The sequence below is a fragment of the Dermacentor albipictus genome, chromosome 2 (assembly GCF_038994185.2).
Source record: "Dermacentor albipictus isolate Rhodes 1998 colony chromosome 2, USDA_Dalb.pri_finalv2, whole genome shotgun sequence".
NCBI lineage: Eukaryota > Metazoa > Arthropoda > Arachnida > Ixodida > Ixodidae > Dermacentor > Dermacentor albipictus.
The window spans coordinates 206,693,697-206,719,785 of record NC_091822.1 but is presented as its reverse complement, the minus strand read 5'-3'; the positions used below and the strand labels follow the sequence as shown (position 1 = coordinate 206,719,785).

The following is a 26,089-nucleotide window of genomic DNA, read 5'->3' as shown; positions in this document are numbered from 1 at the left end:
CGACTGACAAGTCACGACTTCAAATAAAGGTTTCGTTCTCTCTCTCTCTTTCCTGCTAAAACTAAAAGGCATTTGTGTATAAATGAAGTAATAGTGGCTCTGCGGAAACCCGCAAGGTACAGAGAAGTAATATATAGTTAAGGGTAAATGAGACATCCACCCAATCGTAGCAATTGCCACAAAGGAAACCGATACGGTTTCCTCGAAAGAAAAGCCTCGTAGTTGAAGAAAAATTCGTCCTGGTGCAGGACTCGAACCCAGGACCACCGCCTTTTCAGGGTAGCCGCTCTCCCATCTGAGCTAACCAGGCGGCTACCCGATGTCAGCGCGAAGTCAAATTTGCCAGCAACTCGAAGAAAAGGCAAAAATTTGACGTAATAGTTCAGCGGAAATCCGCAAGGTGGAGATAAGTAATTAAGGGAAAAATAGACATCCACCCAATCGTATCAACTCTAGTAATAGTAACAATTTCTTTAGAGGAACCTGTCTGGGTTTCCTTTGCAGCAATTGCTACGATTGGGTGGATGTCTCATTTTCCCTTAATTAATTAATTCTCTCCACCTTGCACGTTTCCGCAGAACTATTACGTCAAACTCCTGCCTTTTCTTTGAGTTGTTGACAAATCCGACTTCGCCCTGCCTCTGCTGGCTGCCTGGTTAGCTCAGATGGTAGAGCGGCTGCCCCGGAAAGGCGGTGGTCCCGGGTTCGGGTCAGGGATTAGGACGAATTTTTCTTAAAATGCGAAGGTTTTCTTTCGAGGAACCCGTATGGGTTTCCTTTGTAGCAATTGGTACAATTGGGGGTACGTCTCATTTTCCCTAATTAAATGAAGTTATTGGTGGCGAGGACTTACGGAGTCGCCATCTGTTGGAAGCGCCTCCCTTGCGTAGTATGAGGGATCACGCGGCGCGCTCCTCATGGGTTTCGCTTACGGCGCTCAATAAAAACACCACGCGGCAGCCCTCCTGGGCATTTCTGTCAGTAGTCTGAAAACGAGGGAAGTGTGTTACTGTCGAAATAATAATCTTGGGCAAATGAAAGCACAGAATCGTGTACAGACGCTATCTCTATAGTGAATACGTACAGTGAACGCCACTGCGCGCGGTCGCCGCGGTGGAGTCTCCCGAACCGGCTTCTTGCATGAAAGGTAGGCAAACGCTGAGAGAAAACTATGTGAAATATGTTCTTCTAGTGGACTGTCTGTATAACCAAATACAGCATAACGTAATGAAGCCTCAATGCGGCGAGTGCACGGGTTGGCCGTGACAGACTGCGCGTCTGCATGCATATCCGCGCTCAATGTTTCGCTTTCGCTGCGTGCGCGTTTTCGCACCGTTCCGTGAGATTTAGTCCGCAGAATATGAGCATTTGACAGTACCCAAGCAGCAATTGTTGCGTGGACGCTATCAGAACTGTTCAAAAACAATTTCGTTGTAGAGATGTCGATGTCCACGGCGATTTTGGTGTGCCGTCGCGACGATTTAATCTTTCTTGTGTTTTAAATTCTAGGACGTTTCAATATTATTTCTCAGGCTGCGTCGCCCTGTATCTGTCTCGATTTTCTCGGCATGTGATTTCCCGCTGCTTCTTTTCCGTGATCCAGTGCATTAATTCATAACACAAACATGACCATACCCCATGCCTTCTTTATTGTGCTTTTTACCGCACCCTTTCCATTCCAGTTAACTTGCCAGTATCTAGCATCAAAAAGTGGCTGTGGCTTAGCTTAGGTTAAGCCCAGGATGCGAAGCATACTAGCCTTTATTTTAACGCGACAGCGTTAAGGAGCTCGTGTCGCAGAAAAGCCGGTGTCGTCGGCGTCGGCTCAGGCGTGCGTCGCTTGCTCAGGCGCACATTTCGTTGTCGCGCCGAACGCTGCGTTGCTCGACGCTCACCGCGTCCGATGCGGGGCGCGTAGTCGCTGCGCCGTAGCCCATTGTCTTACACCCCTTGGCGGGTCGACGCGAACGCTGTCGCGTTCCACTCTTGAAGGCGAAACTTAAGCGTCCGCTTTGCAGCTGTTATGACGTCATGTGGTAGCTACGTGGCCGTGCGCGGCGCAGCAAGGAAGAGCGTGGTTGTGCGGCTAGTATGCTTGGCATAAAAAGTTCATTGACCAAACCGTCATGACATTAGCCAGGCAGCGGGCGCGGGCGAGCTGCCGAGCGTCTCAGTGCGCGTTTTCTGCTACTCACCGAGCATAGCATGTCCCGGCGCCGTAGAAGAAATCTTCCTCGCGTTTGTGCTTGCTGCATATCTGAGTTGTAGCCCATGGCCGTCTGCCGGTTCTAAGTTTCGCGAGCCAAGCTTCACGCAGCTTCTTGTCCTGCGGCTACGTGTAAATAAGGCTGTCGCCCGGCTCCGTTACGTACGTCTGGCACTGCGGCACCGAGCAGTAGTCTACGTTGTTGCACACCTCTAAAGGCAGCCATTGCCGAGTGCTTTCAAATGTTGTCAAGCAGACACTTAAGGCGGGAAGGCCTCACCATTTAATCAGAGCCGCAGCGCTGGTGAGACTTTCAGCTTTCGTTTTCAGTTCGCTTCGGCACTTCCGAAGCAGCCGACGCGGCCGCTGTGTCCACGTGATCCCTCATGCCACGTCACGCCGATGGTGGCGCCACTTTTCCAGTGGTGGAGCTCGCCCCCAATACTTTGCGACTTATTTTTCTACGTCTTAGCAACAAGCGAATGACACGCCAGATGCATGCACCAGACATGCCACTCAATCGAGCGAGGCCGGCTGCGCGTGTGAGCGTTTTCTTGTTCGGCATCTGGTTTGCCTATTTTTAATGCGTGAGGATTTCTATGCTTACCAAACCAGAAAAAAATTGGAGTACGCTTAAGCATCGCCTTCAAGAGTCGAACGCGATAGCGTTATCGCACCCCGTTCGCACCGCCCACTCACTCGCTCTGCATGCTCTTTGCACCCACCAATCACGCGATGAGCGCCGAGCAACGCAGCGTTCGGCGCGGTAACGAAACGTTCGCCTGAGCAAGCGGAACGAACCAAAGAACTTGGTTTTTCGGAGAGAGAACCCAGGTAGCACAAAAGAGATACGTAACGTTTTCGTAGCGTTTATCCAAGACGATAAAAACGGGTTAAAGAAGACACGAATGAGAGAACTTCGGCGGGAAAACGTCGTATATTTCTGCTAATGTCCGGCTTAATTACTTTCTTAAGACGATCTAGAACAGGTCTGCAAGACGTATTCGAAAAGCTGGTCTAGAAATAGGATTGGGCAAGACACAAGTAATCCCTTTGCCAAAACTATTCGTAACCAATTTCTAAACGTTTTTAGGACGTTATCAAAAAGCTGGTCTAGAAGCGGTCTTGAAAGGTTTACGATCATCTGAAGCTAATTTTCGCGGGTGACGGGCGCGATCAGACATCGTTGTTGAAAACATGGGTTTAGTTTCGCCTCACGCGACTGGCCTATGCCACGCAGACGTCGTCAGCCGCACCCGTTGGCACGGCCTAGGCCAATCGCGTGAGGTGAAACTGATCGGGCGTTTCGAACAACGATCTCCAATCGCGCCCCAGATGAGTAGAAGCGTCGGTGTTGACTGTAAGAGCCATGGCGCAGTGCCAAGCACTGTTCCCCGCATGGCCGGCGCATCCTCTACCAAGTCGCACGAAAATTAGCCTGTTAGGAATAATAAATCCTTAATACCGCCTTTAGTAAGCTACGATGCTTACAACCACAATGGGAATGATATCCTGCAAAGACCAAATGGCCACGTCTTGGCAGGTGGCCAGACCAAGCCCTTCATGCCAAGAGTGCATGAAATGAGAACCTTGTGACAAAGCAAAAACACTTTATTAAAATGTAACGCTTATGCAAGGTTCGAACAAACTGTGTGAGAAATGCAAATAGAAGTAAAAGTACATCAACAATGACAAAAGTCGCAGAAAGGATTCGTAATGAACTCGAAAGTGAACATTCACTAGCACATAAACAAAATTCCAAGTACACATACAAAAATGAACAGAAAAACTTGGAGTGTACTAAAGTGTCTAATTTATCATAGTAAAGTGCACGTGCTATTAGATGGACTAGAGTTATGTAGAAGTGACATCGGAGCGAATGAAAGAAGTAAACTGAAAAATGCAAGAGTATGAATCGGATGGTAACTGCCTCCAAGCAATGTTACCAATCAGCTAGAAGCTTGAAAAGAGCACAAAAAGAAATACCACCGCATACCATCATAAAACAATCCTGTGACAGAAATAAAAAAAATAGGAACAATGCAAAATTGGAAATATTGCCTTTAGAATATATCAAAGAAGGTAATGGCGAGAAAAAATAACCATACAACAAAAAAAGCAATAAAGTGAAATTAGTACAGAATACTTAAACGGGGGATTCAGTGTAACAAGTGAACACTACTGTAGTACAGCGAACGATGAGACAGTAATGCTGCATCTTGCCACTCCAGAACGTGAGAAATGAACATGCAAGCCTCATATTAGAAACTTACATAAACATGGAAATAAACTAGAATGCACTGGAAGCCGCATTTGTGTAACAAAGGAAGCAATGGTCATAATAAATAGTAAGTGTTTTATCTAAAAAGCCCTTTACGCTTTAAGAGGCAAAGTTGTACCTCTCTCGCAAAAACAAAGTTGCAACGAATAATTTGCAAACCAGCAAATACATTAATTAGCACACTGACATGTCACACTTGGCGCACATCTTCAGTCTCCTAAAGTAAAAAAAAAAATGCACTCTGAATTAGAAACGCGTTTAACACATGTAGCCCAGAGCAAATTCTTTGCCAGTTCACTCACACTTTCACATCCAAAAACATTTGCCACAAAGTCCAGGCACAGTTCGACTGATGTTTACCAATTCACCCCCACTTTCACGTCCAAAAATATTTGGCACACAGTCCAGGCAGAGCTTCATAGATAAACAGATTGAGAGCACCCTACTGCTTATTGTGCAGTCCCGCTGCTGGAAATAGAACTGCCGCAAATGCTGGTAGTGGTTTCATTGTAGACACACTTGCTGCCCTGGACAGGTATGCTCAGATATCTGCACTGGTGCTCGATTTTGTCGAAGTAGACACATTGATGCACTACGCTGGTAATTGAAACGTTTTGAATGCACAAGTATTGGCTTCACCAGAAAGGCTTGCCCACATACCACCACTGGCACTTGCTCTTCACTCAGTAGTATTGAACTTAAAGTGTTCCCTATGTGGGAGCCATGTGTAAAACCGGTGTCACACGACCACTCTAGATCGCGATCAAGCCCGATCCGGATCGAAATTATCGATACGACTGGCTCACTCTCGTAACTTGCGCAAAGGAGCCAATCACGTCCGAGAAATTCGATTTGTAACGGACTGGATAGCGGCTAAAAGAGCCCCGTGTGAAACCGGTATCAAATAAAGCACAGACGTACGCTAGGAAAATGTGTTGCACAAGGACAGTAGTAGTAGTAGTATAAAACTTTTATTTAAAAAAAGAAAAAAAATCACATTCAGGTCCAGTGGGTGGGTCCCTCAGTCCAGGGCCCCACTGGCGATCGCGGCACGCCGGGCTTGGTCGAGAAGGGCCAATTGGTCCTCCCGCACCGTGCTGGCTAGCCACACCTCCCACTGCCTACTGTTGGAGTTTTGCCCCATAAGGGGTGATTGGATTTCTTGTGGCCGACTCTGGCATGACCATGTGATATGGTCAAGAGATGGCCGCCCTCCGCACCAAGGGCAAGTGTTGGGATACCCGGTGGGGTGTATGTGGTGTAGTAGGAGTAGGTGTGGGTATGTACGGGTTTGTAGTCGGCGCCAGTCCCGCATTTGCGCTGAGTCCAAGGATGTGTCTGGAAAGCTATATTGTTGCCTTCCTCGTCTCTGTGCCTCTAAGCTATCTTCTGCTGTGATCGGGGATTCTACGAGAGTGCGTTCCGTCGCTCGGATGCTATATTCTCGAGCGAGGCGGTCCGCCATCTCGTTACCCGTCACTCCGGCGTGCGCCGGACACCACGTAATAGCGTGGTGTTCCGTGAGATTTCTTCCTAGGATTTTGATGGTGAGTTTGGGCAGGGTACCTGCCATGAAAAGGCGACATGCCGACTGCGAGTCGGTTAGTATTACCGCAGAACGTGCTCTATTTTCAGCGTCACGTATAGCCAGAGCCACCGCAGTAGCCTCTGCTGTGGCCACCGACCCTGTTCCGACTGTTGCGGAAATAGTAGTTTGTGCGTTTGTGGCTACGACAGTGAAAGTTTTGCTATCCTGTTTGCACGCGTCCGTGTAATAAACCTCCGGATTTCTACCGAACCTGCGTTCGAGTGTCCTGGCCCGTGCAAGGCGCCGTTGTCTGTGGAATTTCTCGCTCATGTTTTTAGGGATTGGGGACACAGAGATCTGGGCTCGTATGTTCGGTGGGAGGAGTTCTGTATGGTCGTTACAATGTGCCGGTCTGAGTGGATACCCTAATCGACAAAGAAGTGTTCGACCTTGCTTCGTGGAATTGAGCCTTTCTCGTTGTGCAATCAGTGTTGCAGCCACGAGTTCTTCAAATGTGTTGCTAATACCCATTGCATTAAAAAGGGTCGTGCTAGTGCAAAGCGGTAGACCAAGCGCCGCCTTATAAGCTGAGCGTATAAGGGCGTTTATTTCAGTTACCTCTGAGTTTGATACTTTTTGGAAAGGAAGGCCAAAGGTTACACGGCTTATGATAAATGCCTGTACGAGCCTTATCGTCTCTTCCTCCTTGAAGCCTTGAACTGCGACATGCCCTTTTGTGCGAAGCGCGCGAACAGAACACATGTATATAAAAAAGAAAAACTGCGAGAGCACTTCGCGAACTCCATGCGCACACATGGCACCCGCACGAACTCGGCAGGCTGCCGTAAAGCGCGAAGGGCGCACAGCGTACATTCTGACACATGTCCCGAACTGCAAACAATCGTACTACCTAAAGCATAAAAGTTATTTTATACCAAGGGCATACTCGACTCACGTATGCAGTATCCACAAGCGAGTTATGCAGCGTACATGCTGTATCCATTCGCCAAATAGTAAAATTGATAACAAGCACAAAGCTACAAGGGACTCAATACATTACTACCATTTGAGGCGTCCAATAAAATCGAATTTGGCGGTTTCATATATTGGACACAATATATGGACACACGTGGTACCCGGTAATACCATGAAATACCCATCACGTGGGTAAAGGGGGCGAAAACACAATCGATAACCTGAAGCGCAAACGATAAAAGCACTGCATGGTGCACTGTAGCGCGAGGGAAGAAAATAGGGCGAGCACTTGACCTCATTTTTATGCGAAGCATAATTACGAGAGCTCAACCCAGCTCCTCAGGCGCGGCGGTGTCGCCTTCAATACCACGTGACACCGTGACGTCAGGACAGAGGAAAAGTGGCTTTGGCTTAACTCTTGCAAGATGGGCTGGGTGGGAATCGAACCAGGGTCTCCGGAGTGTGAGACGGAGACGCTACCACTGAGCCACGAGTACGATGCTTCAAAGCGGTACAAAAGCGCCTCTAGTGAATGCGGTGTTGCCTTAGAAACGAGCTGTTTCTAAGGCTCAGGCGTGCGTCGCTTGCTCAGGCGCACATTTCGTTGCCGCGCCGAACGCTGCGTTGCTCGACGCTCACCGCGTCCAATGCGGGGCGCGTAGTCGCTGCGCCGTAGCCCATACACCCCTTGGCGGGTCGACGGGAACGCTGTCGCGTTCCACTCTTGAAGGCGAAGCAGAGTAACGCATGAGTTGTTTCTTCGTCTAGCCGAACCAAATATAGCCAAGCAACAGCAGTTCACCAGGCTAAACAGTGGTTCAACAACTAAAATAAAGGCTAGTATGCTTCGCATCCTGGCTGTGGCTTAACCTTAGCTAAGCCACAGCCATTTTTTGTAACATTGTCGTGAAAATTCACGTGGTATCTATAAAAACATAAGCGTACGGGTGGGCGAAGCCTCGGAAGCCGTGGCCGAGTGGTAGAATTGCGTGCACCTATAGTCCTGCGTCGCGCTGGCCGCGGTTCGATTCCCGCTTCGCACTTTTTTTAAGCCGCATAGGACCTAGTTTTGTAGTCCCTCACTTGATCGTAGAAACACAAAACCCAAGATTTGCTTTCGGTTCTGGTTTTCCAGTGGTTCTCTTGAAATATTATGTTTTCCATTTTTCCTTCCTAAAACATAGCAGTGTCGTGTTCATTTGTTAAGTCATCGTATTTATGAAGATTTTATTCATTGGACCTCAGAACTAGAAGCTTGCGCATAGCTTTGTGTTATGCAAAAAAAAAAAACCTTTCGTGCTTTGTAGCATGGAACCTGGGAGAACAAAATGGCTATTCTTATTCCGTTCTTCTGGAAGGTCCGTTTCCTTCTACTTTCGCCTGTCCTTAATGGAACATACTCCGAGCGAATCAGGTCCACCTGGGCCACAATGCCACCCGGTGGCCAGTGCCATTCCTATGCAACATTCGTGCGGAACAAAGGGTTTGCTAAGCTGAGTCGCTGCCCGAACGTTAATTAATTTCTAAAGATTCATCCAAATAAGAAATGCACCAACTAGGAGAAGATGTGCAGCGTGTGGGTTTATAGCTACTGTTAATGTGTTCCCTACACACAAGTGATATGAATCCGTAGGTGTGGCGGTAAAAAAACTATTTGAATAAATGTCCCGTGCTGTGTGTGCCCCGGTCGCTCTACAGAGAAGCTAGCTTGGCTAGCCGTCGGTATTTAGGTTCAACATATGGCGTCGCTCGTTCGGGGCAGTTGCTTTTAATGCGCAGCGCTCTTTGGCGAGTACCCTAGCAATTTGGTAGCAAAATCGTGCAAAATCGTGTCTGTAACGCCAAAACTCTTGACGCATTTTCCATATGAATACATAGTGTTCATAAAAAGGGTTGGGGTGGCCAACTTGAAATTGGAAGTGGCATCAGCATAAATTTGGGCTTGATACAGGGACGGGCCAAGTTGAATTTGGTAGTGATATGGGAGTGACCCAACCTAAATTTGGGGTGAAATGGTATAATGAGCCAAGCTGAATTTGAGGCTGATATAGGGGTGGTCCAACCTAAATTTGAGGTGGTATAGGGGTGGGTAAGCCTAAGTTTCGGGGAATACGGGGGGTGGGCCAGCCTGGATTTGGGGATGGTACGGGGGTAGAACCTAAATCTGGGGGGGATATGGGGGGTGGGCCATCCTAACCATGGGAGTGATATGGGGCTGGGCGAAGCTGAATCGGGGGTGATATGGGGATGGGCTAACCTAAATGTGGGGGGATGTGCGGCTGGGCCAAGCTGAATTGGGGGGGGGATATATGGGTGGACTAACCTTAATTGGTGGGTGATTTGCGGTGGGCCATCCTAAATTTGAGGTGACCGAGGGGTGGGCCAGCGTTAGTTTGGGGCGGATATGGGGTGGGCCAACCTCGATTTGCAGGTAGTATTGGAGTGGGCCAACCTATATTTGGCGGTGTTGTGGAGGCGGGCCAATCTGTATTTCGGGGTGATATGGGGTTGGTCCTACCTAAATGTGGCGGCCATCTCGGGGTCGGCCAATCTGAATTTGGGGGCGATATGGTGGTGGGCCAACCTAAATTTTGGGGTGTGTCGACTCAAAATTTGGAGGACGATTTATGGAAATTCGTGCGTGGACCAACTTGAAAATTAGGGGTGGCGCAATTTAAATTTGGGATTGGGCCAACTTGACGTTTAAGGCTGGGCGAAAATAAAATCGGGCGTGGCCGACTTTAAATTTGGGGATGGGCCAACTTAAATTTGAGGGTGTGCCAACTTGAACTTTGGGGGTGGGCCTACTTAATATTTGGGGTGGGCCAATTGAAATTTGGGAGCCTGTTTACGAATAGTTAGACAACACTAGTGGTGTTTCTGCATCTTTTTCGTCGTCGAAAAATACGTAGATTAATAATTGTTACCCAATACCCCTCAAGGTGAGCTACCACTCGAGCCTTCCCAGCCCACTGAGCTAATAATGTCACAGGGGTGCTCTCATCGTGACGACTGCGACGTTCAATGTGGAGATCCACAAGAACAAATCGCAGACCGAGCTGACCATTTTCACACCAACGTCATCGCTAACGCTACTCGCTCGTGCTAGACGCAACACAAGCTTACAACGATCATAATTCAACTTTCAATCGCACGCTAGTCGACACATTCTCAGTGCACAATTTCGTCAATCATCTGGATAGGAACCTTGCTGGATGTTTTACCGTTATGTTGCGTCGTTGTTCAGGAAAGCCTTCTCCCGCAAATAGAATACATTTTATGCGAAGCATATTACGAGAGCTCAACCCAGCTCCTCAGGCGCGGCGGTGTCGCCATGAAACCACGTGACACCGTGACGTCACGACAGAGGAGAAGTGGCTTTGGCTCAACTCTTGCAAGACGGGCTGGGTGGGAATCGAACCAGGGTCTCCGGAGTGTGGGACGGAGACGCTACCACTGAGCCACGAGTACGATGCTTCAAAGCGGTACAAAAGCGCCTCTAGTGAATGCGGTGTTGCCTTAGAAACGAGCTGTTTCTAAGGCGTGCGTCTCTTGCTCAGGCGCACATTTCGTTGCCGCGCCGAACGCTGCTTTGCTCGACGCTCACCGCGTCCAATGCGGGGCGCGTAGTCGCTGCCCTGTAGCCCATTGTCTTACACCCCTTGGCGGGTCGACGGGAACGCTGTCGCGTTCCACTCTTGAAGGCGAAGCAGTAATGCATGAGTTGTTTCTTCGTCTAGCCGAACCAAATATAGCCAAGCAACAGCAGTTCACCAGGCTAAACAGTGGTTCAACAACTAAAATGAAGGCTAGTATGCTTCGCATCCTGGGCTTAGCCTTACCTAAGCCACAGCCATTTTTTGAGATTGACAAGGCAAGCTACTATTTAACTCATACGAAGCAAATGTATAAAGGGTTATAGTAATTTTTCAAAAAATATGTATAAGTAAGTAAGATTTCAGATGGTATTGTTTCGACCGGGCATGACAACAATTTCTTCCCGCCTGTCACAGTGCTTTGACCGAAAAGCTAATCATTTTGCTCAAAAGTGTTGCCCTAATACTACATGTGCAGAATGTACAAAAGTGCGGTGCGTGGTCACAGCTTCAAAGCCAGTCTATTTTGTGTACTGTTGTTGATATTGTAGTAATGTGGAGTTTTCCTCTTCATAAGAGCACAAAAAGAAAAAAAACATTACAGATAGTAGCTAAGCGCAAAGTACATTGGAAGATCTGAAACCAGCAATTATGTTGAATTTGCGGGTTGGTCTTCTCCGCTGGTAGATCGCTGTCCGATCACTTCAACGAATTTTGTTTGTGTGCAACTGCAGCAAAAACAAAGATACTACCATTTCGTTGCCAGGACCTTTATGCCCTCCACACACACAAGAAGGACGCCAGATAACTGACACTATCAATTTATAAACTGATATTGTTTTGCTAATTTCAGTGTAGCGTGGTTTCTGCTAACGGAGTATTTTCTTAGTATCAGTCCAGTGTTAGCAGTGAGAAGCAGTTCGGTATACCATCCACCTGAGGGCATACTAGCCATTGCAGCGCTTTACTCTAGGGCAAGTGCTAAAAACTTGGTGTGCTTTGTCCTTTCCCAGGCCGTCCATCCACTCTGTTATGGTGACGATCAACGTTGTGTCCGTCAGGCCTCCTCCTCATTTTAGCTTCACCATCGCGAGAGTGGACAGAGAAATGAAGCTTTCTTCACAATCAGCCCCAGCGGGATTCCACGACTCGTAACTGCTGCAATTTGCATTCAGTGGCTTTGCATGCTAACTACATCCTTAGTTTCACAATGAATAGAGCGCGCAAAATAAGTACAGCTTTGGTCGCTATCACTACCACGAACCCATGTCAATGCAGATATAAGTACGTACAGGGGCTGGACATGCTAACTTCTGCGCTATCACCTGCCGCGGCCACATCAGATTTTCTATGCATACCTGCTTCTTGGTTTCATCGCAGTGCATGCAGGACAAACGCGGATAAGTAATTGAATTGTATTGGGAAAACGTTTATTGAGCCTGCAGTAAAGCGCGAAGGCGCGCTTCGGACGTGGCCTGCGTCGTCATTGTGGCGGGTGCTCTGCGAGGATCCCCGCTCGCCGTTGCCGGCTCACCAGGCTCCTGCCTAGCCAGCACCTCGATGACCTGCTGGACGGCCTGGAGTTATTTTTCTGGTCGTCGCTATGCGTTGCTTCCTCAAGCTGCGGCGGTATACGTCCTGAGTTAGCTTCACTTGGATGTTTGGAGCAATCCTATAGCATGTGCTCGAATGTGGCCGTCTCCCTGCTGCACGCTCTGCACTTCTCATGGGGGTGCGATTCTGGGTACATCGTATGCAATAGCGCCGGGCATGGAAGCGTTCTCGTTTGTAGTTGCCTGAACAGCACGGCCTGCGACCTGCTCAGCCTTTGCGGGGTGGTGGGAGAAGTCTGCGGGCCAGCCGAAAGCCTTGGTCAGTTCGTTATAGGTGGTCATCCGGTATTCGGCGCTGAACCACAGCGGGCAGCGTTGCCTTGGGCGCGGTCGGTTAGTCCTCGCGCTCGGGCGTGTGCCGTTTCGTTGCGATTGGCATGCTTCTCCGACGCTTGTCCTGCGTGCGCCGGCAACCACTTGATTCGAGTCCTCTTGTTGCGGTCTGCCTGCGGAGCGGGACGCGTGCCGCCATTGGGGCAATTCTTCCTTTGGCGTAGTTCCTCACCGCCTGTCTGGAGTCGCTGAGGATCATGTGGCATTCTCAGTCTGCGATGGCCAGGGCGATGGCTATTTATTCTGCTTCCTCCACTTGCTTGCTCGATGTGCTGGTGGTCGCCCGCACGTTGCCTCTGGAGTCGACCACCGCGATCGCGAAGCCGTTGCGGCCGGTATATTCAGTTGCAACCACGTATCTGGCGCCGGTGTCTTTCGCGTGCAGGTCCGTCAGTTCCTTGGCTCTAGCGCGTCTTCTGCTTTCACTGAATTCCGGGTGTATGTTCCTCGGCAAGGGGTCAACCCGCACGTTCCGTCGTACGTGGTCGGGGCCGGGGCATTTTGGTCCCTGCTGTTCGTGATAACCGATGCCTAGACTGCAAAGGATCTTTCTGCCGGCCTTTTTCGATGACAATCTTTCCAACAGAGCGGCTCTATGCGCTTCGGCGATCTCGTCGAGCGTGTTGAGTATGCCCAGCTGGAGGAGACGTTTCATGTTGGTAGTTTCGGGTAGAGCGAGGGGTGTCTTGTAAGCCCTCCGGATTAGGGTGTCTAGCTTGTTGTTTTCGCTTTTCATCCACTTGTGGAAGGCTGCCACGTACCCTATGTGGCAGAGTACGAAGGAGTGTATAAGTCTAATGAAGTTTTCCTCCTTCATGACTCCCTTCTTGGCGGTAAGGCGCTTGAGCAGTCTGGTGGCGGTGGCCGCCTTACCCATGATGCGGGTGACGGTGTCTCCGTTCCTGCTGAGCGCTTCGATCGTCATGCCCAGGACACGGATCTTGCTGACTGTAGGTATTGTGTTACCATCCCTGTTGCGGATCTTGATCTTTTCGTGTTTCCTTTGCTTCTTGATTCTGTGCGTTTTGATCAGTTGGTAAAGTAGGAGCTTCGCCTTACTTGGGGAACAACGCAGTCCCGTACCTTCCAGGCTTTCTTCAATCGTGTCGACGGCCGTCTGTAGTGTGGATGTTATGCGGGCCTCACTGGCCCCGTCCACCCACAGCGTAATGTCGTCCGCGTATATCGTGCGCTTCAGTCCATCAAGCTGGCATAGTCTTTTGGCAACTTGAATCATAACAAGGTTAAATAGCATGGGTGAGATGACGGAGCCTTGGGGAGTGCCCTGGCTCCCTAATGTCTTCTCGTCCGTCTTCAGGTCGCCGGCTCTGAGCTTCGCCGTTCTGCCGGTGCGGAAGTCCTTGAAATATTCGTACGACCTCTCGCCTAGGTTTGGATGGGTTACCTGCGCGAGGAAGACAGAGTGCGTCACTTTGTCGAAGACGCTTTCAAGGTCGAACCCGAGGACGGATTTGGTGTCCCTGGTTTCGCCGTCGATGACCTGATGTTTGATAAGTAAAAAATCTCAGTGTCCTCCCACTCTGTGAAGAAAGATGACCAGCAAAGGTGTGTATGTGGGCCCCTTAATGGCGAACTGCACCTCCGCCGTATGTCGGCCCCGCATTGCACCGTCTTCGGTATCGGTCCCCGTATGGGGAGTGCTTAATGCCTGCTTCACCTCCACCGCAGGTCGGCCTGGCATGGCGTTACATTCGGGATCAGCCCACGTATGGCGAGAGCTGAACGCTTGCTTCAGCTCCGTTGCGGGTCAGGCCAGTATTACGCTATCTTCGGGATTTTGCTCTACACGCGGACCCGATAGTGGGGAAAGTAGCCCTTAAGAGGAACCTTTAGCTCTGGTGGTCCTATTTAAATACATGTAAAAGGAGAATTCGTTTTTGTCCACAACCACTGCACCAAATTTTAGAAGGCTTATTACGCTTAAAAGAAAAACTTAAGATCTAGTGACTGTTGGGTTAGAATTTTTGATTCAGGTTATCATTTGTTTATTGAAAATTGGCAAAAATCGCAAATTTTCAGAAAACGAAACCATCAAGTTTACAACTCTGTCTTTCGGCAATGGAAACTGATATACATTGCATGTAACAGCACATCTAAGGCGGACAAAATTGATATATTACGCATGAATCTAAAAAATTTAGTAATGTGGAAATACAGCTTTTCCACAACCCTTGTTCACAACATAACGACTTTACGTAAGATATAAATCGGCATATTGGATTTGTCCGCTTTGAATTGTCTAAGGGATGCTGTTTACAAAACCTTGATATTAGTTCTTGATGCGGAACTATTAATTTGTAAACTTCGTGCTTCTGTATTTTTCGAACTATCGAATTTTTGAAAATCTTTTACCAGAATTCAAGGCCTAAATAGAAATTCCGCATCCAATAGTCACTAGAATTTACCTTTCTCTCCCAAATCCAGCAAATTTCATTAAAATCGGCCTAGGGGTTATCTCAGAAAAGCGTTTCGGCGTTTTACATCTATTGGAATAAGCCGCGTCGGAGTTGGGCCCGAGTTAAAGCTTCCTCTTAAAGTTAATTGTAGGGTTTCACGTGCCAAAACCGCTTTCTGAATATGAGGCACTGTTAGGAACTTGTACCGCTGCACCACTATTACGACTTTGTGGTCCCGTAGCGCTCGTCACCCGTTTCGTGACAGAGCGTTGGTAGCGAAGACTCCGAGCCTGGCGTCGATGAGCATAACAAAAGGGACTTTATACATTATATACAGGTTATTGTACAGGACAAGATCGGATCGGCACTGGGGCCGAGAGCTCACACAAACGCGACTGTTCCCGCACGACGGCGTCCGGCGAAAACGCGTGACACATCTCACCCCAGTCGGGAGCGACACTCTCTCCCGGTGGGTCGGCGGATCCTGTTTTTCAGGCAGCGCGTCGCTGCTTTTATAATCCCCGAGGAACCATTGTCACTCAAACGGCCCAATACAAAGTCAGCACACGACGGTCGTCCGAGGGGTCCAACCAGCGACCGCGCTGGCCACCCGGTTCAAAGTTCGCGCGCGCGGTGACCTCCAGGCAAAGGGAGGTGCGGCGCCGGGCTGTCTGGCACACGCTGACACGTCCGAACACGCTGCTCGCCGAGGCTTCTCCCGCAGGACAGCGCTGCCTGACGGCTCAGCATCTTGCCTTTTCAAGGGAGAATTTGGGCGCTCGCAGGATAAATTCTGCATCTTGCAGATTCGGAATCCGGGCTTGTGGTAATGGCACAACAGCACCCCCGCCCTCAGATAAGGCGCCGGGAAGACGAGCTGCCTCCACGTGGCTCGGATGCCAGGCGCGCACGTTCGTCAGGCTCGTCCAAGTTCACGTCCAGTGTCGGGACGCCAGGTAACTTCACGTGCCCAGGTCCGACTCGCCAGGACAGGAGCTCTGCTCACCGCGTCGTCGCCAAGGCACCTTGACCAGCTCCGCTCGGGTCGTTCCTAAGACCTTGCTTCTCGCCACTGGTCCCGCTTGGTCGCTCTGCAGCTTGCAAAACCGACCGGCAAAAGGCAACACCCAACACGAACAAGTGCCCTCTGTCTCCCGTCAAACACCAGACAAGGCCATAATCCAAATCAACCTAACTAAATCGCTATCCCCTTTTTGCTCCCGCTGCAACAAGAGGCAGGTGTACGATCTAGCACACAAGGCTCAAACAATCAGTTTTCAAATTAACAACGCAACAGAATAGACAAGAAACAATTATTAATCAGCAATAATAATTACATATGGAATGGTCCCCTTGAAATCACTTGGACCGAAAACATACCACTGAGGAAGCAAACGAGGTCATTCATTTTTCCCGGCGATATTTTCGCGGAATCCGAAGCTGCTTATATTTGCGACCCTGCTTATCCGTGTAGCGGCGGTACAATAAGCCAGATTCCTTGCCAAATGAAACCCTCTTTTTTTTCACTCCCCGTTTGACGCATTTCCTCAGATCGGCTAGTGAACAATCTTCCTGTTGCTCGCGAATCCGAGTCTCCCTTTCAACTGCAGCCTGCTCCTGCCAGCTGGCGGAAACCGGAGCGAGTGTGGAGCCCGCGTCGCCTAATTGCGGCGTCGCGTCTCTATCGCGGCTAGCACTGCACGCGTCACTCCCACTCACCTCCAGGACCCGCTCGCCTAGGCCAGCCTCCGAGCTCTGCCTCTCCCGTGCCTGCTCACCACTTAAATTACCTTGATCGGTCCGTGTGCCGCACCGCTGTTCGCTCACCGACGCTAAGTCAAGTTCCCTCGACAGCGGGCGCGCTTTGGATCTCGTGAGGGCCATGTACGCCACGTCGGCAAAGAATGATTTGCCCTGATCCCTCAGCAGCTGCTCCGAGCTATTTGAGAAGAGGTAGGAAAATTGCTCCGGGAGGGCGGCTGACACAGCGGCTTCGGTGTTAAGTTTCCCAAACTCTCCTTCAATGATAACCGTTGCGATCGGTAAACAGACACTCTCCTTCTCGGCCACTTGCCGTATCCTAACGCACTCTCCAGTAAAATCACTCGAGGAGACGAAAGACGGGTGAACAACGTCCATAGTTGCTGCAGAGTCCCGCAGTGCTCGGCACTTCTTGCCGTTTACCTTAATTTCCTGCACATAGGGCTCCAATAGACGTATGTTTTTGTGAGTTTCCTGTATCGTTGCAAAAGCAATTCTCTCTGGGCAGCTTGCAGCGATGTGCCCTTGCTTTTTGCAATTGTAGCAGGTTAACGGTTTCCGTTTTTCAAAAGAACGCGTCATTTCGTTTCGCTGTTTCGGACCATCGTCATCATTCTGAGATGCATTCTGTCCTTCCCTTACAGTTTCTTTGGTAAGGGATTCGTCGTCCCGAAACTCGCGACGCGTGATTTGCTTCCGTTCGTCGGACTTCCCGGAAAACCAATCTCTCCTATCAGCTTTTTCTACGCGCACTGCCTTGCTGTGCAAGCTGCGGCGTGTGTAATACTCGTCCGCTAACTCTGCTGCCTTGTTTAGCTTAACATCCTTTAGCCTATCTTGCAGCCAGAGCCGGACATCCTCATCAATGCAACGGTAGAACTGCTCCAACGCGATGCATTCGACGATTTTGTCGCGGTCGTCGTAAACCTCTTCGCCCTTCAGCCATTCCACCAGGTCGGCTTTTAGACGAAACGCGAAGTCAACATTCGACTCCTTACCCTTTTTTGCATACCGGAACCTCTGCCGGAAAGCTTCGGGCGACAATTTGTACTTCCGCAGTAGCGCTTCCTTCACATCACTGTAGCTCTCAAACGCCTCTTTCGATAAGCAAGTTATTACGTCTGATGCCTCCCCAGGAAGCAACGCTAACAGATTCTGTGCCCAGAGGGATCGCTCAATGCTATTCCGTTCGCACACGTGCTCAAATTTCACGAGGTATTTGGCCATATCCTCTCCGACGACAAAGGGTGGAAGTTGATCGCGTATTCTTGGAACGTTAGAAGTGAGACTAGGCGCCGGCGATCTATTTCGGGTCTCCAACTCTTTCATTTTAAGCTCGTGCTCACGAATCTCTCTCCTTTCCTCCTTTTCCTCCTCGCGACGTTGCTGTTCTCTCCTTTCCTCCTTTTCCTCTTCGCGACGTTCATTGATACCCGCCAAGGCCTCTGCGGCTTCCTCAGCCGTTACGTCCCCAGTCCTCATGACCTCAAGGATCGCATTCTTTCTTTTGGTTGAGCCCAACTCAATGCCCAACTCCTCACAAATTTCGAGAAGTTCCTTCACCTTGTACTTCTCCATCGTTCACACTGTCCTCCTGCTGTTTACCCTTTTTGAATATACCTGCCGTACGCTACTATAACACTACTAGTAAGACATATGCAAGTATATCACACACTGCCCTATTTACCCCCTCAGCATCCCCTGGTTTTCAAAACACTCTTACTAGGCTTGAAACACACAAGGTTATCACAATGCAACACCAAATCCTTCCCTAAGCTACTATAACCTGTGTCAAAGAAAGTCTGGTGTTTGAGGTAAACTTCAGGCACTCACCGCGCCGAGGTAGCTGATGCCGGTCAATCCCGTCGCTGCCATCCAGTGTTACGAACTTGTACCGCTGCACCACTATTACGACTTTGTGGTCCCGTAGCGCTCGTCACCCGTTTCGTGACAGAGCGTTGGTAGCGAAGACTCCGAGCCTGGCGTCGATGAGCATAACAAAAGGGACTTTATACATTATATACAGGTTATTGTACAGGACAAGATCGGATCGGCACTGGGGCCGAGAGCTCACACAAACGCGACTGTTCCCGCACGACGGCGTCCGGCGAAAACGCGTGACACATCTCACCCCAGTCGGGAGCGACACTCTCTCCCGGTGGGTCGGCGGATCCTGTTTTTCAGGCAGCGCGTCGCTGCTTTTATAATCCCCGAGGAACCATTGTCACTCAAACGGCCCAATACAAAGTCAGCACACGACGGTCGTCCGAGGGGTCCAACCAGCGACCGCGCTGGCCACCCGGTTCAAAGTTCGCGCGCGCGGTGACCTCCAGGCAAAGGGAGGTGCGGCGCCGGGCTGTCTGGCACACGCTGACACGTCCGAACACGCTGCTCGACGAGGCTTCTCCCGCAGGACAGCGCTGCCTGACGGCTCAGCATCTTGCCTTTTCAAGGGAGAATTTGGGCGCTCGCAGGATAAATTCTGCATCTTGCAGATTCGGAATCCGGGCTTGTGGTAATGGCACAACAGCACGCCATAGTGGAGGACTCCGGAAATTTCGACCACCTGGGGTTCTTTAACGTGCACCTAAATCTAAGTACACGGGTGTTTTCGCATTTCGCCCCCATCGAAATGCGGTCGCCGTGGCCGGGATTCGATCCCGCGACCTTGTGCTCAGCAGCCTAACACCATAGCCACTGAGCAACCACGGCGGGTAAAGCTTCCTCTAAACGACTTCACTGTAAAAAAAAAGGAATAAAAGATAAGAAAACGCCTCAGCTGTCAATATCGCCGCCTCAGATTTCGTCATGTTGGCACCGCTACCATCGGCATGGCTCCGTGAGTAGCTGACAAGCTGTTCACTTTAGTTATCTTCCTTCCCTCGGCGGCAGCGCATTGCCTTGATGCCAGCGACGCGCTAAATCTGCACCATCATTCCGTCATGCATCGCTTGTGCGACCAAGCAAGCTTTCGGCGGCACATGTTCACTCCCGAATTGACACTAAAACTTTAAAATTCTTGCCTTCGAGAAAGCAGCATGAAACAAAATGGAACGCGACTATGTGGCCATGGAGAACATGTTCACGGGGCCATACTATTCATGACAGCATCACAAAAGGCTAGATGTGGTCAGGTTGACTTTACAGGTTTGGAAGGAATGACTGACGGGCTAGTTGCTTCAATATTACATAAAGAACAGCGCTTAAAGTTAGTGCAGTTTGTGCGTGGTTCCTCCTTTGTGTCCCGTCGTGAACTGCTGTTCTTTCTGTGACTTTACAGATGTCCTTTTTCTACGTCAGTTACGTCTTCCAAGAGTGTTTACTTGGAAAATTTTTGTTCGCATGGCTCTTACAGAAGCATATTTAGCCGAAATTTTTTTGCTTGGCTGCATAATCTCGAGGACGGGTTCCAAACTGCTCATTTTCTTTAGCCACGTAAGAACCATTACTAAAAATTTAATTAACGTAGCTTTGTTAATTACGCAAACAACTTCTCAACTTACTCCGTATCTAGAGGTTACCAATCTGAACACTCGAATGATAAAAGGATGTTAACACTGTTTGTATCGTTTCAATAGTTTTGTTTCGGGCAGCTAAAAGCAGCCGGCATATTGATGGTGCTGTAGACTTCTTATAAAGTAAGTGTGAAAGCTTGGGCAGGTTATCTTGGCACAAATCAACTTCAAGAGCTTAAGCACATGACCCCACATTGCACATCTGTCTTTACAACCGATTCTCATACATTATACAAAAAGCACCTCAGCGCTATACATCCCACAAGGTGTGCGAGAACATTGTGCGCGCTCCCGATTAGGTTTCTGAGCGTTGGTGTCATCAGGCTTCGTTTCCTGGCATCATAAGGAATAAAAACAGCTTCCTGGAGGAAAGCATTGGGTACAGTTTCAGTACTTTGTAACATATGGATCGGCATGAATATGTACGTTGGAACGAAAAGTACTGAATTATTAAGGTGAGGGTTTCGCTAGATGTGTTTTAGCTGTCTAAAGATAAGATCTAAAGAAAGAAATACTGCGATTTTGTGACAATTAATGCTGACATGAAATATGAGCTCCGACACAGTACCCGTGGTGGAAATGGCCCCTGGACTGCAGGGCTACATTGAACCACGATATGCTGGTTTGATAAACACCAGTATTTGGAAAGTGGTTCGCTCTTGAATTTCCTATATGTCGGCGCCGCTGTGCAGTGTTGGGGGGCCCTTGTTAAACCACAAGCACTATGTTTCAGCTAATACTGAAAGCAACTGTATTCCTTTTTTTAGGGGAGGGGGGGTCTTTTTTTTAGCGTCTAACCACAGTTTCAAAGTTATCAGTTAGTTCAAGATGCGCCTGCATGTGTTTCTCATATCCAGTATGTTGTCACGGATTCAATAGCGAAAGAGCGTTATCTTATCAGATTGCGCGCGTGAAGCGAATACTGGCGTACATTCTCCATCACATGTGAGGACCCCAGATTGCGCTGCAATGTACGAACATTCCAATATGATGAACCGATGCCTTGATCTGTATACGTCAGATTTAGAGGAAACGCTACTATGCGCGCAGCCATCGTTGTGCTTTGAGTGTTTTCCAGCGCAACCTCAGCTTATAATGAGTTATATTCGTGACTCACTCTTTTGGAAGTGTTTTGTTCTTCACATCACTACAACGTGACAGTATAGACGTGCTCCATCTTCATTGAGTGAATACTGGGAAACGGACTATAGGACTCTTCTTGCGTATGCGCTTACACATTTACCTCAAAAATTTGTTTTTCATAACTTACTTTTTAATTTAGGAGCTGTAAAAGACAGCAACGTTGTATTAACCGGAGGTTTTAGTTACACAGAAAATTTATATGCTTATTACTCGGCTTTCACCTCATGGTAAGGAATTTCAATAAAGATATACTTATGATAATTAAAAGCCTATCCGTTTGACAACGTTTAATCTGAGTTACCCTTTGCAAGGTGATACAGACTTGCAGGTGGTTCGTATAGGGGACCCTCGACATATGTCCAACCGCCAAACAAAGGGTTATTCCAAATATTTCATTTCAGGAAGGCGTGTTACCCTCCCGTCTTTCATTCCCGTTCGCAAACACGCATAAGACGAAAGTGATGCGTGAAGAGCGTCGTTAGTCCAAACCAACGAGCTACCGTCACTCACCTCGCCTACATCGCTGTAATTTAGGCTTAGATAAGAAATATATATATATATATTAAATGGACGCATCACGAATCCAAAAAGAGTTGCCAGCGACCAGCCCAGCTAGGTGTCTTTCATTTTGTACTTCGTCGTAGCGGCTAATAGTAGCTCACGAAGCAGAGCACTGAGTGTGGATATGGCAGACAAGGTGTTCTATATACTGTCTCGTCACCCACCGAAAATTGCCCGCCGTGCTACTGGTCATTCCCAGAAAATTGTATATGTGACGCCCAGCCATTTGCAACACAGCAACATTGTTTTGCGATGGGAGAGTCCAGGTGAGAGACAGGGTGGTTATGGATATAAAGACACGCTATTTTCTTCAGTAACATAGGAATGCATGAGTGAATTCCTTCATTTATTGAGAAAAAGGAGGAGCAAGCATCAGTGGAAGCACGTCTCAAAGATTGGGAAAGAAGCGGGGGACAAAGACGAAAAGATGGGGCCCGGGTGGCAGGCGAAGTCGCAGCCTAGGGGCGAGAGAATATTAGCAAGAGTACGCGAAACCAGTTGAATTCCAGTGTAGACATGTGATGTGCTGTGTAAATGATTGGAGTCACCGCCCAGCATCCGTCCTTTGCGGCAGTATAAGCTCCCGCCGTTCTTGGTAACAAACTTTATGAAAACTAATCTTCGCAATTACTTATTCATCAGCCATGCCTAGCCACGTATTCCTTAGTGGCAGGGTCTGTGGATTACAACTACGCTGTCCCGACAAGTTACGACCATAACGTGACGCTTGCGGTTACGGATGCCATACTCGTGACTCTTACTATACTACTACTATACTGCGCGAATACATGGGTTTACTGCACAAGTTAGTAAACAGACATTTTACAACCGCGTTTTTAGCCTTATGCCCCGTTCACACTGAGACATTCGGCGTCTGGAGCGGCGCCCAGTTCGGCGGCGGCGAGATCCGCCGGAATAGCCCCTTCCGCGCCGATCGCTCCCGTAACGATTTTTGCGGCAGCTGCCGCCGGATTGCCTCGCCGCCGCGCGGCGCTGACCAATCGGGGAGCGCGAAACAGAACTTCCAAAGATGGCGGCCGAGTCTCACGTCATGTCGCAGTCGTCGCAGTCATCAAAGTCCGCCGCGACATCCACATCCGAAATGCTGATCGAACTGGTGCGCAACCACCCAGTCCTCTACGATAAGCGCCACTTGAAGCACAAAGACAACGTGCAGAAGGACGACTTGTGGCACAACATCGGTCGCGAGATTGGTGGGCGAACCCACCAACGCCGCTGCCGCCGTCTCTTCGGCGAATGCTTCTGCGCGTCATGCATCGCCAGAAAGGTGCTTGCCCACAGGCCGAGCAGTACTGCCTCTTCTTGCTCGGGGTTCATCATTGTCTTTCCAAGCAATGGTGGAGACGGGCAACATAAGCACACGAACTCGACGCGAGCGGAGACAACTGCTGCGCTATTTCGAGCCGCGCGAACATCCGGGACATCCCGCGCCTGATTGGAGGTTAGCATTTTATGGGGCAGATGGCGCTGTATGTCTTTCCGGCGGCGCGGTCCGCAAGCAGTGTGAACTACGCGATTTTCGGCGGCAGGAGAATTCCATTCGCTGTAGACGCCGGATTCCTCAGTGTGAACGTGCCATTACATACGCTCAACGCAAGCACCATTGCAGCATGTTATGGTGCGCGTCCCTTCAAGGCAGAGACGCTAACGCAAACATAAGAACGCGTTAGAAGACAGGGACTTGGGCCTCGTGCCAAACATATCCGAGCCAAAAATATGTGAGCAATCATGCCGTCGTTTCTATGCAAAGAGGTTATGTATTTAAACTTCTGGAGTGACAGTCCAATCCGCCACCTACGGGAGCGCGTGAAGCCTCCGGGGGCCACATTGTTAGAGAAAACGGAGCGCGGCCACAGAACGTGGCTGTGGTACACGCGCGACGGAACCTGTTCTTGCGGCTCTGCGATGAAAAAATAAAATGAAACCCCTTTAGGAAGTGTATCAGTCCGCCATTGTGTGTCGCTGTTGTCAAAAATAAGATGTCATGGTGGTGGGTGCCTTGTGTTCTGTGCACAATATGTTGCGAGAACTGAAAAACAATGGTTTCCTGTTTTCTTCGTTCAGTAACCTGCCGCGTCCATCGGCACTGTGATGCCCTTTCGTCGATACGTGGTGCCGGCCCGCATTGACACAACGAGATGACCTCCAAATATAGTATCCTTATGCCATTTCTTTAAAAATCACTATTTGCGTAAATGAGCGTATTTGGTTTAAACCTAGAAAACAAGAAAAAAATATTTAACGGTAGGTCTCATTTTTGTCCGGCGTTTCAGTTTTAGCTAAAAATAGTCGGTGAAAGCAAATTTACAATAAAGCTAAGGCGACCCACAATCTGTACTCAGCCGCAAGCCTACATGCGCTCCAATGAGAATAACCTGCCAAAGTTAAGGTCATGTGTCAGCGGGCGGCTCAAGCAATCTTTACTTTTTGTTTCGTTTCTGCATCCGTTGTGCCTGCGTCTGCCGCAAAAACGTGAAGTTGGAAGGCAGATAAACAGAAATCGGTGGAGGCAGGTGGTAGCGTAATGGTTAGCGTGCCCATCTCCCAAATGCAAGATGGTGCATTTGGGAGAAGGGCTCGAATCCCGGTGGTTTGTTTGTGAAGAAAGCTTTCTATGCTCTCTGGTGACTGCGAAGCTCAGAATGAGGCGGCAGCCTGACGACAACGGTCGCCGTGAACGTAACAGAATAAGCGGGCGTGCAAGGTCACGCCTAAAGCCGAAAGCACAGTCAGAGGAAATACACTATGCTCTTGTCGGCAAAAAAAGAGCAACAAAAAAAAACGTGATGAGTAACGAGCGGTGTTGTTGAGCGAGGCTGTAGACGGATAATGTCACCATAGACAGGACCACGCTCCAATCCCGGTGCTCAGCGGAAATATGCATCGACAGCATGTCAACTGGCGTGTCATTGATACTTCATTAAGGTCGTTGCGTGTTGTGTTGTGCCCAGCAGGAGCGAGTAGTGTAAGAGATGACACTGGAGAGAAGGCGGTGAGCGAAGTCCGCGAAAAGTAATTGAGGATAGCCATATTGAACGACCACGCCATGTTAAATTAAGCCCGCTACTTCAGTTGCTTAGCCGCCAGAACGGCTTGAGTGGTAGCATGCCGCTGGGCGTATTTAGTAACCACAGCGATAAACACACACTTTGCGGAAGTAAACAGAGGAAAGGGACGTAGTGAGTTGGCCGCCCTTTTTGAGCTCTGGCAAGTTTGAAAAATGAATGTGGCGAAGTATGACGCACAACATAGTATATGTCAACCCAAATGAATCAGCGTGCTCATAATTGCGCGACACGCCATGGTGGCCTGCCACCAGGACATCATGAAGTTGCAGCGATGAGAGTTTTCATTAGGTACTTGAGAATAAAAACGAGCACATCAGGGACGTCCGAGGGGCATTTCTAGGGCACAAGAGCACATCGCCCCCTCCCCCCCCCGGAAAAAAAGATATAAATCACGAATATAAGCTTACTAATAGGGACATCATAAGATCGAGCACTACGGCGTTTGTTGATCTTGTTTAGGATGACGCCATCGTTTCATTCAGCGTTTATTTCTGAGAAAAATGAGTTGAAGTTACGTTTATTTGCATCACAATAGCAGGCGTAATCAGGCAAACATTGACAGCATTTCATTGGACAATGCCTGTCTACTCTGTGGAGATTACGTATGACAATGACAACAAACACAGAAAGCTTTGCTTACATCGATTCGCACATACATGGGATCCGAATAATTTTTTTACTATCAATTTATATGCTTAAGAATGGCGCTCATTAACGCAATATTTACATTCACAGTGAGCAAAAGCGGCTGTCGTATCCGCAGTAGAATTGATTTAAATGGCTTTAATCCCATGGACATTATATCGTTGCCAACTTTTGTGGGATTGGAGTCATCAAAATGGGTTACAGTTGACAGAGAAATCAGAAGGTTGATGAACGGTAACAAGGCGGAAGCTTGTACAAGACCTCAGGGATATAAAATGACCTTTTGAGCAGCTTGGTCAGGGGGCCACGCAATGGTTTCCACGTCTATTAAAAATCCTCCAAAATATGAACAGAGGCCGACAAAAATGAGGGCATTTTGGGAAAGGTGAAACCGCTGGAAACTTCAGGACAACATTAGCCTAAATA

The 26,089-nt window shown here is 49.0% G+C and overlaps 1 protein-coding gene across 6 annotated transcripts in view; it reads left to right on the top strand.

Annotated features, from left to right (window-relative positions):
• Positions 1 to 26,089, top strand: part of LOC135903402 (neprilysin-1-like) — a 553,033-nt gene that overhangs the window by 264,580 nt on the left and 262,364 nt on the right. The window lies entirely within an intron of this gene.